The sequence below is a fragment of the Arachis duranensis genome, chromosome 4, assembly GCF_000817695.3.
Source record: "Arachis duranensis cultivar V14167 chromosome 4, aradu.V14167.gnm2.J7QH, whole genome shotgun sequence".
Taxonomy (NCBI): Eukaryota; Viridiplantae; Streptophyta; class Magnoliopsida; order Fabales; family Fabaceae; genus Arachis; species Arachis duranensis.
Genome location: NC_029775.3, coordinates 27,668,772 through 27,682,946, shown reverse-complemented (window position 1 = coordinate 27,682,946; position 14,175 = coordinate 27,668,772). Strand labels below are relative to the sequence as shown.

General features: G+C 37.7%; 2 non-coding genes across 2 annotated transcripts; one reads left to right on the top strand and one right to left on the bottom strand.

Moving 5' to 3' along the window:
• Positions 1–5,836: 5,836 nt before the first annotated feature.
• On the bottom strand, positions 5,837–5,940 carry LOC127747155 (small nucleolar RNA R71). Its single transcript, XR_008008959.1, has one exon. It is a non-coding gene; the product is annotated as a small nucleolar RNA R71 (small nucleolar RNA).
• Positions 5,941–12,312: 6,372 nt separating this feature from the next.
• Positions 12,313–12,416, top strand: LOC127747250 (small nucleolar RNA R71). The gene has a single exon (XR_008009052.1). It is a non-coding gene; the product is annotated as a small nucleolar RNA R71 (small nucleolar RNA).
• The last annotated feature ends 1,759 nt before the right edge of the window (positions 12,417–14,175 follow it).

The window sequence follows — 14,175 nt, the reverse complement described above, 5'->3', positions numbered from 1 at the left end:
GTGGAAAAAGGAACGCATGCATTCGGGGGCTGCGACGCTGAACTTGCCTCTCATCAAGTTCAGCGTGGAATCATATCACATTACCAAATCTCAACCAAATCACATGCCCCCTCTGATTGATATATATATATATATATATATAGAGAATTTTCTATGCTGAACGCCAGAGGATCCAAGTTCGGCGTCCCCCTGGCAGTGGCAATTTGCTCATGCTTCGTAGCTCCCCACGCTTATCTTGAGATGAGCAAGTTCAGCGCCAGCTCTTTGGCTTGTTTGTGCTTCTTTTATGCGTTGTTCACCACGCTGAATTTGGGATTTTCCAAGTTCAGCGTGGACCTTCAATCAAATGCACACTATTTACGTCGTTCACCACGCTGAACTTGGGATTTTTCAAGTTCAGCATGGACCTGGCAGAATCAACCCTCTCCAGAATGAGTAAAATTTTTCTAAGTGTTCGGTTCCTATTCTAAAATTTTTGCATGATCAAAACATATATAAAATAAAGGAAAAAGCAGTATAAATTCAATAAAAATCAAATAAATAATAAAACTAACTCAACGAAAAATAAACTAAAGATACGAAAGTATCGGGTTGCCTCCCGACAAGCGTTTCTTTACCGTCACTAGCTTGACGGTTAGCTCCTCTAAGGAGGAGGATCATAGGGGCTCATCTCTTCACCCCTCACTGTGAATCTTCTCCCTATGTCCCCATAAAGTAGCTCAATATTCTCTAGAGAGAGGATTATGTTTACTGTATAAGTGAACACTGGATTGCTAGTCAACACCACCTTCATTCCTGGGGAGAAGTCTTCGGTGGGAATCTTTTTGTTTCTCCATCCCCTGGGTACTTTCTTCTTTTTGGGAAACTCCGCCTTGGTGGATGATGCATTCCCGACACCAAACTTAGGTTTGATGTCAGAAGGAATTTTATTGGTTGTCACCAAAGGAGGTTTGAGCTGCAATTTCTGATGTGTATCATCAGGGGGTTCTTGAAGGTTTGGATCAATAAGCTCAGTCTACATGCACCTCTCTTCTTCACCTGCGGAATGTATATCTTTGAAGACATGAAAGACCAGTTACTCATTATGCATTCTAAGCATTAATTCACCTTCTTCCACATCAATTAGAGCTCTCCCAGTGGCTAGGAATGGTCTTCCTATGATTATAGAGGCATTCTCATCCTCCCCCGTGTTAAGAATCACAAAATCTGCTAGGAGGAAGAACTTACCCACTTTGACCAAGACATTCTCCACTAATCCATATGCAAGATTTATAGATTTGTCTACCATCTGTAATGCTATCCTTGTGGGTTGTGCCTCTTGAATTTGCAACTTCTGCATCACAGACAAGGGCATTAAATTTATGCTTGCCCCCAGATCACATAGGGCTTTCTCAAAGGTGGTACTCCCAATGGTACATGGAATTTGAAAGCTCCCTGGATCTGACATCTTCCTTAGAAAGTTATTCTGAATGATGGCACTACAGTTCTTAGTCAGGACCACTGTCTTATCTCCCTTTAAAGGCTTCTTCTTTGACAACAACTCCTTCATGAATTTGACATAGAGAGGCATTTGATCCAAAAGCTCAGCAAAAGGAATATTGATTTGTAACTTTCTGAAGACTTCCAAGAACTTTGAAAATTACTTGTCCTTGGTCTCCTTTTGAAATCTCTGAGGATATGGCATTTTAGGCTTGTACTCGGGCGCCTTAGGCAATGTAGGATGAATGTCAAGAGAGATTGGGAATGGATTATCTGCACGCTTAGGAGGGACGTGCTCCACCTCTTCTTTCTTCTCCTCTGGAGCTTTTTTTTCAACAGGCTTCTCAGTAACTTGTACTTCCGTACTTGCCACTTGTCCACTTATCAAGGTGATAGCCTTACGCTCCTCTCTTGGATTTAGAATTGTGCTACCAAGAAGGCTATTTCCAGACCTCTGATCAATTTCATTAACTCTTGTGGCTAATTGATCCATCTGAATCTCCAAGTTCTTAATTGATGTTTTGGTTTCATGTATATAACCCGCCACTAGTGCTTCCAAATAAGTAATATTCTGAGACTGAGGAGTTGCTTGCTGAGATGACTGAAATTGGTGGTTATTAAAATTATTCTTTTAAAACCACCTTGTTAATTATTATTAAAATTCTGGGGTCTCTGAGGTTGGTCTCTGATGAGCGGATAATTTATACGCTTTTTGGCATTATTTTTAGGTAGTTTTTAGTAAGATATAGCTACTTTTAGGGATGTTTTTATTAGTTTTTATATAAAATTCACATTTCTGGACTTTACTATGAGTTTGTGTATTTTACTGTGATTTCAGGTATTTTCTGGCTGAAATTGAGGGACCTGAGCAAAAATCTAATAGGAGGCTGACAAAGGACTGTTGATGCTGTTGGATTCTGACCTCCCTGCACTTGAAATGGCGCGCTCTTGACTGCGTTGGAAAGTAGACATCCAGGGCTTTCCAGCAATATATGATAGTCCATACTTTATTCAAGTTTAGACGACACAAACTGGCGTTCAACGCCAGTTCCATGCTGCATTCTAGAGTAAAACGCCAGAAACACGTCACAAACCAGAGTTAAACGTCAAAAACATGTTACAACTTGGCGTTTAACCCCAAGAGAAGTCTCTGCACGTGTAAAGCTCAAGCTCAGCCCAAGCACACACCAAAGTGGGCCCCGGAAGTGGATTTCTACCCTAAGACTTATTTCTGTAAACCCTAGTAACTAGTTTAGTATAAATAGAACTTTTTACTATTGTGTTGGGAGACAATTAGTCTTTTTCCCTATTTTCGAATTCACATGCTATTTGGGGAGGCTGGCCATTCGGCCATGACTAGACCTTATTCTTATGTATTTTCAACGGTGGAGTTTCTACACACCATAGATTAAGGTGTGAAGCTCTGCTGTACCTCGAGAATTAATGCAATTACTATTATTCTTCTATTCAATTCAAGCTTATTCTTATTCTAAATTATTCGCTGCACTTCAACCTGATGGATGTGATGATCCGTGACACTCATCATCATCTGTCCTTATGAACGCGTGCCTGACAACCACCCCCGTTCTACCTTAGATTGAGAGCGTATCTCTTGGATTCCTTAATCAGAGTCTTCGTGATATAAGTTAGAATTATTGGCAGCCATTCTTGAGAATCCGGAAAGTCTAAACCTTGTCTGTGGTATTTTGAGTAGGATTCAAGGATTGAATGACTGTGATGAGCTTCAAACTTGCGAGTGTTGGGCGTAGTGACAAACGCAAAAGGATCAATAGATCCTATTCCGACATGATCGAGAACCGACAGATGATTAGCCGTGCTGTGACAGAGCATTTGGATCATTTTCACTGAGAGGATGGGAAGTAGCCATTGACAATGGTGACACCCTACATACAGCTTGCCATGAAAAGGAGTATGAAGGATTGGATGAAGGCAGTAGAAAAGCAGAGATTCAACAGGAACACAGCATCTCTATGCACTTATCTGAAATTTCCACCAATGAATTACATAAGTATTTCTATCTTTATTTTATGCTTTATTTATCTTTATATTCGAAAACCATAATAACCATTTGAATCCGCCTGACTGAGATTTACAAGATGACCATAGCTTGCTTCATACCAACAATCTCTGTGGGATCGACCCTTACTCACGTAAGGTATTACTTGGACGACCCAGTGCACTTGCTGGTTAGTTGTGCGAAGTTATGACAAAGTGTGATTCACATTTGAGAGCACCAAGTTTATTGGCGCCATTGTTGATGATCACAATTTCGTGCACCAATTTTTTGGCGCCGTTGCCGGGGATTGTTTGAGTTTGGACAACTGACGGTTCATCTTGTTGCTCAGATTAGATAATTTTCTTTTCAAAAAGTTTTCAAAAATCTTTCACAAAATTTTTCTTTGTTTTCGTTTTTCAAAAAATAATTTTTGAAAAAAAAACAAAAAAATTAATAAAATCATAAAAACCAAAAAATTTTTTGTGTTTCTTGTTTGAGTCTAGTGTCAATTTTTAAGTTTGGTGTCAATTGCATGTTTTAAAAACTTTTGCATTTTTCGAAAATTCATGCATGTGTTCTTCATGATCTTCAAGTTGTTCTTGATAAGTCTTCTTGTTTGATCTTTATATTTTCTTGTTTTGTGTTTTTTTGTTGTTTTTCATATGCCTTCTTGCATTCATAGTGTCTAAACATTGAAAATTTCTAAGTTTGGTGTCTTGCATTTTTTTATTTTCTTGAAAATTTTTCAAAAAAATAAGTCTTGATGTTCATATTGATCTTCAAAGTGTTCTTGATGTTCATCTTGACATTCATAGTGTTCTTGCATGCATCATGTGTTTTGATTCATAATTTTTATGTTGTGAGTCAATTTTTGTGTTTCTCTCTAATCATTAAAAATTCAAAAATAAAAAAATATATTTTCCTTATTTTACTCAAAAATTCAAAAATCTTTGGATTGACTTAGTAAAAAAATTTTAAAATTAGTTGTTTCTTGTTAGTCAAGTCAAGATTTCAATTTTAAAAATCCTATCTTTTCAAAATTTTTTTCAAAAATCAAATCTTTTTTCATTTTTCTTATTATTTTTTGAAAATTTTAAAATTGATTTTCAAAATCTTTTTCTTATTTTTATTTCAAAATTTCAAAAACTTTACTAACAATTAATGTGATTGATTCAAAAATTTGAAGTTTGTTACTTTTTTGTTAAGAAAGGTTTAATCTTTAAATTCTAGAATCATATCTTTTAGTTTCTTGTTAGTCAAGTAATCAATTTTAATTTTAAAAATCAAATCCCTTCCAAAATATCTTTTCAAATCATATCTTTTTCAATATCAATTTCAAAATCTTTTCCAACTTCTTATCTTTTCAAAATTGATTTTTAAATCTTTTTTTCAACTAACTAATTGACTTTTTGTTTGTTTCTTATCTTTTTCAAAACCACCTAACTACTTTTCTCTCTCTAATTTTCGAAAATTCCTTCCTCTTTTTCAAAATTCTTTTTAATTAAATAATTGTTTCAAATTTTAATTTTAATTTTATTCCTTCTCTTAATTTTCGAAAATCACTAACCTTTTTTCAAAAACAATTTTCGAAATTATCTCCCTCTCATCTCTTTCTATTTATTTATTCATTTACTAACACTTCTCTTCATCTAAAAATTCGAACCCTCTCTTCCCCTTCTGTGTTCAAATTTTTCTCTCCTTCATTCTTATTCTTCTTTTCTTCTACTCACATAAACGAATCTCTCTACTATGGTAAAGAGGATCCCTATTATTATTTTCTGTTCCCTTCTTTTTCATATAAGCAGGAGCAAGGACAAGAACATTCTTGTTGAAGCAGATTCTGAACCTGAAAGGACTCTGAAGAAGAAACTAAGAGAAGCTAAAGCACAATAATCTAGAGAAAACCTTACAGAAATTTTCAAAAAAGAAGAGGAGATGGCAGCCAAAAATAATGACAATAACAATAATGCAAGGAGGATGCTTGATGATTATACTACACCTACTTCTAATTTTTATGTAAGAAGCATCTCAATCCCTGCTATTGGAGCAAACAATTTTGAGCTGAAGCCTCAACTAGTTGTTCTAATGCAACAGAACTGCAAGTTTTATGGACTTCCATCAGAAGATCCCTATCAATTTTTAACTGAATTCTTGCAGATTTGTGAGACTGTTAAGACTAATGGAGTAGATCCTGAAGTCTACAGGCTCATGCTTTTCCCCTTTGCTTTAAGAGACAGGGCTAGAACATGGTTGGACTCACAACCTAAAGATAGCCTGGACTCTTGGGATAAGCTGGTCACGGCCTTCTTGGCCAAGTTCTTTCCTCTTCAAAAGCTAAGCAAACTTAGAGTGGATGTTCAGACCTTCAAGCAAAAAGATGATGAATCCCTCTATGAAGCTTGGAAAAGATACAAGCAGTTGACCAAAAAGTGTCCTTCTAGCATGCTTTCAGAGTGGACCATTTTAGATATATTTTATGATGGTCTATCTGAGCTTTCTAAGATGTCACTAGACCATTCTGCAGGTGGATCCATTCACCTAAAGAAAACTCCTGCAGAAGCTCAAGAACTCATTGACATGGTTGCAAATAACCAATTTATGTACACCTCTGAGAGAAATCCTGTGAGTAATGAGACACCTCAGAGGAAGGGAGTTCTTGAAATTGATGCTCTGAATGTCATATTGGCTCAGAATAAAATGTTGACTCAGCAAGTTAACATGATTTCTCAGAGTCTGAATGGATTGCAAAATGCATCCAACAGTACTAAAGAGGCATCTTCTGAAGAAGAAGCTTATGATCCTGAGAACCCTGCAATGGCAGAGGTAAATTACATGGGAAAACCCTATGGAAACACCTATAATTTCTCATGGAGAAATCATCCAAATTTCTCATGGAAGGATCAACAAAAGCCTCAACAAGGCTTTAATAATGGTGGAAGAAATAGGCTTAGCAATAGCAAGCCTTTTCCATCATCTTCTCAGCAACAGACAGAGAATCCTGAGCAGAGCCCCTCTAGCTTAGCAAACATAGCCTCTGATCTATCTAAGGCCACTTTAAGTTTCATGAATAAAACAAGGTCCTCCATTAGAAACTTGGAGGCACAAGTGTGTCAGCTAAGTAAGAAAATCACTGAAACTCCTCCTGGTACACTCCCAAGCAATACAGAAGAGAATCCGAAAAGAGAGTGCAAGGCCATTGATATAATCAATATGGCCGAATGCAAAGAGGAAGAGAAGGACGTGAATCCCAGTGAGGAAGACCTCCTGGGACGTCCTCTGAACAAAAAGGAGTTCCAAACTGAGGAACCTAAGGAATCTGATGCTCACCTAGAGACCATAGAGATTCCATTGAACCTCCTTTTACCATTCATGAGCTCTGAGAACTATTCTTCCTCTGAAGAGGATGAAGATGTAATTGAAGAGCAAGTTGCTCAATATCTAGGAGCCATCATGAAGCTGAATGCCAAGTTGTTTGGTAATGAGACTTGGAAAGGTGAACCTCCCTTGCTCATTAGTGAACTAGATACATGGGTTCAGCAAACTCTACCTAAAAAGAAACAAGATCCTAGTAAATTCTTAATATCCTGTACCATAGGCACCATGACCTTTGAGAAGGCTCTGTGTGACCTGGGGTCAGGTATAGATCTTATGCCACTCTCTGTAATGGAGAAACTGGAGATCTTTGAGGTACAAGCTGCAAGAATCTCATTAGAGATGGCAGACAAGTCAATAAAACAAGCTTATGGATTGGTAGAGGACGTGTTAGTGAAGGTTAAAGGCCTTTACATCCCTACTGATTTCATAATCTTAGACACTAGGAAGGATGAGAATGAATCCATCATTCTTGGAAGACACTTCCTAGCCATAGCAGGACCTGTGATTGATGTTGACAGAGGAGAGCTAGTCCTTCAATTGAATGGGGACTACCTTGTGTTTAAAGCTCAAGGATCTTCCTCTGTAACCATAGAGAGGAAGCATGAAAAGCTTCTCTCAATATAGAGTCAAACAAAGTCCCCACAGTCAAACTCTAAGTTTGGTGTTGGGGGGCCACAACCAAACTCTAAGTTTGGTGTTGAACCCCTACATTCAAACTCTAAGTTTGGTGTTGAGAGGTCCCAACAATGCTCTGATGATCTGTGAAGCTCCATGAGAGCTCACTGTCAAGCTATTGACATTAAAGAAGCGCTTATTGGGAGGCAACCCAATTTTTATTTATCTATATTTCTATTGTTCTTTTATGTTTTATTAGGTTTATGATCATGTGGAGTCACAAAACAATTGCAAAAATTAAAAATAGAATAAAAAGCAGCAGAAGAAACAGCACACCCTGGAGGAAGAGCTCACTGGCGTTTAAACGCCAGTAAGGAGCATCTGGCTGGCATTTAACGCCAAAACAGAGCATGAAGCTGGCGTTGAACGCCAGAAACAAGCAGCAGTCTAGCATTTAAATGCCAGGATTATACCCTGAGGAGAGCTGGTGTTAAACGCCATAAACAAGCATGAAAGTGGCGTTCAACGCCAGAAACATGCTGTAGATTGGCATTGAATGCCCAAAACAAGCATGGAAGCGGCGTTTAACGCCAGAAACATGCTGCAGATTGGCGTTGAACGCCCAAAACAAGCATGGAAGTGGCGTTTAACGCCAGAAACATGCTGCAGTCTGGCGTTAAATGCCAAGATTGCATACAGAGGGCGTTTTACACGCCTAAAGGGTGCAAGGATGAGAAATCCTTGACATATCAGGATCTGTGGACCCCATAGGATCACCTCAGGATCTGTGGACCCCACAGGATCCCCACCTACCTTCTCCCTCTCTCTCACACCTTTTCATAACACTCTTCCCCAAACATCATTCACCAATCACCTCAATTACTCTTCCCCATCACCTCTCACAACTCACATCCATCCTCTCTTCCCCATAAACTCCACCTACCTTCAAATTCAAAATCTCTTTCCCACCCAATCTCACCCTAAATGACCGAAACCTAACCCCTCTCCCTCCACTATATAAACCCCTCCATCCTTCTTCATTTTCACATAACACTACCCTCTCTTTTCTCCCTTGGCCGAATACACCTCTCTCTCCCTCTCCTCCATATGTTCTTCTTCTTCATCTATTCTTTCTTCTTTTGCTCGAGGGCGAGCAACATTCTAAGTTTGGTGTGGTAAAAGCATAGCTCTTTTGTTTTTCCATAACCATTTATGGCACCTAAGGCCGGAGAAACCTCTAGAAAGAGGAAAGGGAAGACAAAAGCTTCCACTTCTGCGTCATGGGAGATGGAGAGATTCATCTCAAGGGTCCATAGCTCAGTAATAGAGCATTTAACTGCACACCAAGAGAGCCCACTCATGGACCTCAACAAAAGTATGAGGAATTTCCTCATCAAGAAATCCTTGAAATACCTCAGGGGCTACATTTTCCTCCACACAATTATTGGGAGAAACTAAGGATAGGAGCACCAAAATCACTAGGGATAAAGCAACAAAGGCAAGAAAGAGACATAGAGGAGCTCAAAGAGCACCATTGTTTCTTCAAGAGGAAGGCGCCACCCTCACTAAGGTGAACTCATTCCTTAATCTCAGTGTCTACTTATTTGCTATTTTCGGTTTTTGAGCTTCATGATTGTCTATGTTTGTATCTTCATTACATGATCATTAGTGTCTAGTGTCTATGTCTTAAGGCTATGAATAATTCCATGAATCCTTCACCTTTCTTAAATGAAAAATATTTTTAATACAAAAGAACAAGAAGTACATGAGTTTCGAAATTATCCTTGAAATTAGTTTAATTATATTGATGTGGTGACAATACTTTTTGTTTTCTGAATGAATGCTTGAACAGTGCATATTTTTTATCTTGTTGTTTATGAATGTTAAAATTGTTGGCTCTTGAAAGAATGATGAAAAAGAGAAATGTTGTTGATGATCTGAAAAATCATAAAATTGATTCTTGAAGCAAGAAAAAGCAGTGAAGAACAAAGATTGCGAAAAAAAAGTGGCGAAAAAAATATAAAAGAAAAATAAAAAGCAAGAAGAAAAAGCCAATAGCCCTTAAAACCAAAAGGCAAGGGTAAAAAGGATCCAAGGCTTTGAGCATCAATGGATAGGAGGGCCCAAGGAAATAAAATCCAGTCCTAAGCGGCTAAATCAAGCTGTCTCTAACCATGTGCTTGTGGCATGCAGGTCCAAGTGAAAAGCTTGAGACTGAGTGGTTAAAGTCATGATCCAAAGCAAAAAGAGTGTGCTTAAGAGCTCTGGACACCTCTAACTAGAGACTTTAACAAAGCTGAGTCACAATCTGAAAAGGTTCACCCAGTCATGTGTCTGTGGCATTTATGTATCCGGTGGTAATACTGGAAAACAAAGTGCTCAGGGCTACAACCAAGACTCATAAAGTAGCTATATTCAAGGATCAACATATTTAACTAGGAGAATCAATAACACTATCTGAACTCTGAATTCCTAGAGATATCAATCATTCTAAACCTCAAAGGATAAAGTGAGATGCCAAAACTGTTCAGAAGCAAAAAGCTACAAGCCCCGCTCATCTAGTTAGAACTAATATTCATTGATATTTTAAGATTTATAATATATTCTCTTCTTTTTATCCTATTTGATTTTCAGTTGCTTGGGGACAAACAACAATTTAAGTTTGGTGTTGTGATGAGCAGATAATTTATACGCTTTTTGGCATTATTTTTAGGTAGTTTTTAGTAAGATCTAGCTACTTTTAGGGATATTTTTATTAGTTTTTATGCAAAATTCACATTTCTGGACTTTACTATGAGTTTGTGTGTTTTTCTGTGATTTCAAGTATTTTCTGGCTGAAATTGAAGGACCTGAGCAAAAATCTGATAGGAGGCTGACAAAGGACTGCTGATGCTGTTGGATTCTAACCTCCCTGCACTCGAAATAGATTTTCTTGAGCTATAAAACTCCAAATGGCACGGTCTTAACTGCGTTGGAAAGTAGACATTCAGGGCTTTCCAGCAATATATGATAGTCCATACTTTATTCAATTTTAGATGACGCAAACTGGCGTTCAACGCCAGTTCTATGCTGCATTCTGGAGTAAAACGCCAGAAACACGTCACAAACCAGAGTTAAACGCCAAAAACACGTTACAACTTGGCGTTTAACCCCAAGAGAAGCCTCTGCATGTGTAAATCTCAAGCTCAGCCCAAGCACACACCAAAGTGGGCCCCAAAAGTGGATTTCTGCACTAAGACTTATTTTTGTAAACCCTAGTAACTAGTTTAGTATAAATAGAATTTTTTACTATTGTGTTGGGAGACCATTAGTCTTTTTCCCTATTTTTGAATTCACATGCTATTTGGAGAGGCTGGCCATTCGACCATGCCTAGACCTTATTCTTATTTATTTTCAACAGTGGAGTTTTTACACACCATAGATTAAGGTGTGGAGCTCTACTGTACCTCGAGAATTAATGCAATTACTATTGTTCTTCTATTCAATTCAAGCTTATTCTTGTTCTAAGATATTCGCTGCACTTCAACCTGATGGATGTGATGATCCGTGACACTCATTATCATCCGTCCTTATGAACGCATGCCTGACAACCACTCCCGTTCTACCTTAGATCGAGCGCGTATCTCTTGGATTCCTTAATCAGAGTCTTCGTGGTATAAGCTAGAATTATTGGCGGCCATTCTTGAGAATCCGAAAAGTCTAAACCTTGTCTGTGGTATTTTGAGTAGGATTCAAGGATTGAATGACTGTGACGAGCTTCAAACTCGCGAGTGTTGGGCGTAGTGACAAACGCAAAAGGATCAATGGATCCTATTCCGACATGATCAAGAACCGACAGATGATTAGTCGTGCTGTGACAGAGCATTTGGACCATTTTCACTGAGAGGATGGGAAGTAGCCATTGACAACGGTGACGCCCTACATACAGCTTGTCATGGAAAAGAGTATGAAGGATTAGATGAAGGCAGTAGGAAAGTAGAGATTCAACAGGAATACAGTCTCTATGCACTTATCTGAAATTTCCACTAATGAATTACATAAGTATTTCTATCTTTATTTTATGCTTTATTTATCTTTATATTCAAAAACCATTATAACCATTTGAATCTACCTGACTGAGATTTACAAGATGACCATAGCTTGCTTCATACCAACAATCTCCGTAGGATCGACCCTTACTCACGTAACGTATTACTTGGACGACCCAGTGCACTTGCTGGTTAGTTGTGCAAAGTTGTGATAAAGTGTGATTCACGTTTGAGAGCACCAAGTTTATTGGCGCCATTATTGATGCTCACAATTTCGTGCACTAGTCTCTTCACCCAAAATTTGGATGACTTCTCCATCCCTGATTGTAGGTCTTCGAGTATGGATCATTATTGATATTTCTAGGAGCATTCCCCACGTAATTGACCTGTTTAGTAGAAGATTGAGCATAATTATAATTCTCATTTAGCATAAAATTACCTGTCATGGCATAAGGAACCTCTTGAGGTGTATTCTGGGTGTTGACAGCTGAAACTTGCATTCCACTCAACCGTTGAGTAATTAGATTTATTTGTTGAGACAAAAGCTTATTCTGAGAAAGAATAGCATCAATAGCTTCCACTTCCAAAATGCCTCTCTTCTGAGGGGTCTTAGAGTTCACAGGGTTCCTGTTAGCTACGTATAAAAATTGATTGTTAGAAACCAACTCAATGAGCTCAGTAGTCTCCTCTGGTGTCTTCTTCATGTGCAATGAACCACCTGCAGAATGATCTAAACTCATCTTGGATATTTCATCTAAGCCCTCACAAAAGATATTTAGCTGAGTCCGCTTAGAGAACATGTCCAGAGGGCATTGCCTAGTCAGTAGCTTGAATCTCTCCCAAGCTTCATAAAGGTTCTCACCATCTTTCTGTCTAAAAGTCTGAACCTCCACCCTCAACTTAGTCAGCTTTTGGGGTGAGAAAAATCTAGTCAGAAATCCAGTGACTACCTTGTCCCAAGTATCCAAACTTTCCTTGGGTTGAGAATCTAACCACAGCTTTGCCCTATCCCTCATAGAAAATGGGAATAGCATGAGTTTGTACACCTCGGGATTCACTCTATTGGTCTTCATTGTATCATAAATCTACAGAAAATCAGAGATAAATTGATTTGGGCATTCATGAGGAAATCCATGATACTGGCAACTTTGTTACACAAGAGTGACAAGTTGAGGCTTCAGTTCAAAATTATTTGCAACTATAGGAGGCACCACAATGCTTTTTCTATAAAGATTTGCATTGGGAGCAGTGTAAGAGCCAAGCACTCTTTTAGGTTTGTTGCTCATTCCCATCTGGATTTGTCACATTGGAATTAACATCATTATTATGATCCATGTTGGATTTTGCAGCCTTGTAAAGTCTTGCTTGTTGCAAACATCGCCTAAAAGTTCTTTCAGGTTTAGGATCAAAGTCTAAAAGAGGTTCCTTGTCCCTATTCCTGCTCAAAAACAGACAGAAGACAAGAAAAGATGGGATTCTCTAGAGTGTAGAGAATTCCTAGTGAGGTATCCTGTGTAAAGAAATAAAATAAAAATACTAAATAAACAAAACAGTAAAAATTCGAAAGTGATGACTGAAACTAGAGAGAAAAATTCAAAAAATAGGTAATATAAACAGGAAAATTAAAATAAAATCAACTAGGTAACACCAAACTTAATTTCAGAAATTAAGGAAGAATACTAGTGCAAATTTTCGAAAATAATAAAGCAATAATTAAAAAAATTAAAACTAAACACCTAATCTACGCAATCAAACAACTAATAGTTGTTAATCACAGTCAATCCCTGGCAATGGCGCCAAAAACTTGATGCAGAATTTAAAGTCCACAAACTAACCGGCAAGTGCACCTGGTCATACCAAGTAGTACCTCAAGTGAATGAGGGTCGATCCCACGAGGATTGATGGACTAAGCAGCAATGGTTTAGCGATTTACTTAGTTAGGCAAACAGAAAATGGTGTTTTGAGTTCAATTGCATCAAACAGTAAATTCAGAATATCAGAAATTAAGCAATAAACAAGTTGTGAAATATATATGGAGAAAACAGTTAAGGCTTCAGAGTTATCTATTTTTCGGATTGACTTTTCTTACAAACTATTTTAATCAAGCAAGATTTAATTCATGGAAAACTATATGTGACTAAACCCTAATTTCTTAGACCTTTTTAGTTTCCTCTAACTCTCATCAACCGCCAATTCCTTGGTCACTTAATTCCAATTAGAGAGTGAAGTGCAATTCTAGTTATATGCCATAAAAACCCTAATTACCCAAATATAAGAAGATTATATGTCACGTATCCCATTAAGTCCAAATAATTAGAAGTTTAAGAGAAATTATTTTCAAGGTACTGTTCAAGTAAAGAGCTTTTCCAAGTTATACAAGAACTCAATTAGAACAATGGTCATACTTCCGTTCCACCCAAATTCATAAGATAAAGAACGAAAACCATTCTTGAATATAAATCAGTACATGAATTAAATAGAAAAATAATAGTATCAATCCATACAATAGACAGAGCTCCTAACCTTAACAGTGGAGGTTTAGTTGCTCATAGTTCAGAGAAAAAACTAGGATTCTAAAAAACTGTAAATTGCGGAATGAGGTAGAAGAGAGGAGAATAGCCCGAAAAGCTAATTCTTTTCCTTCTTATATCTAATCCAAAT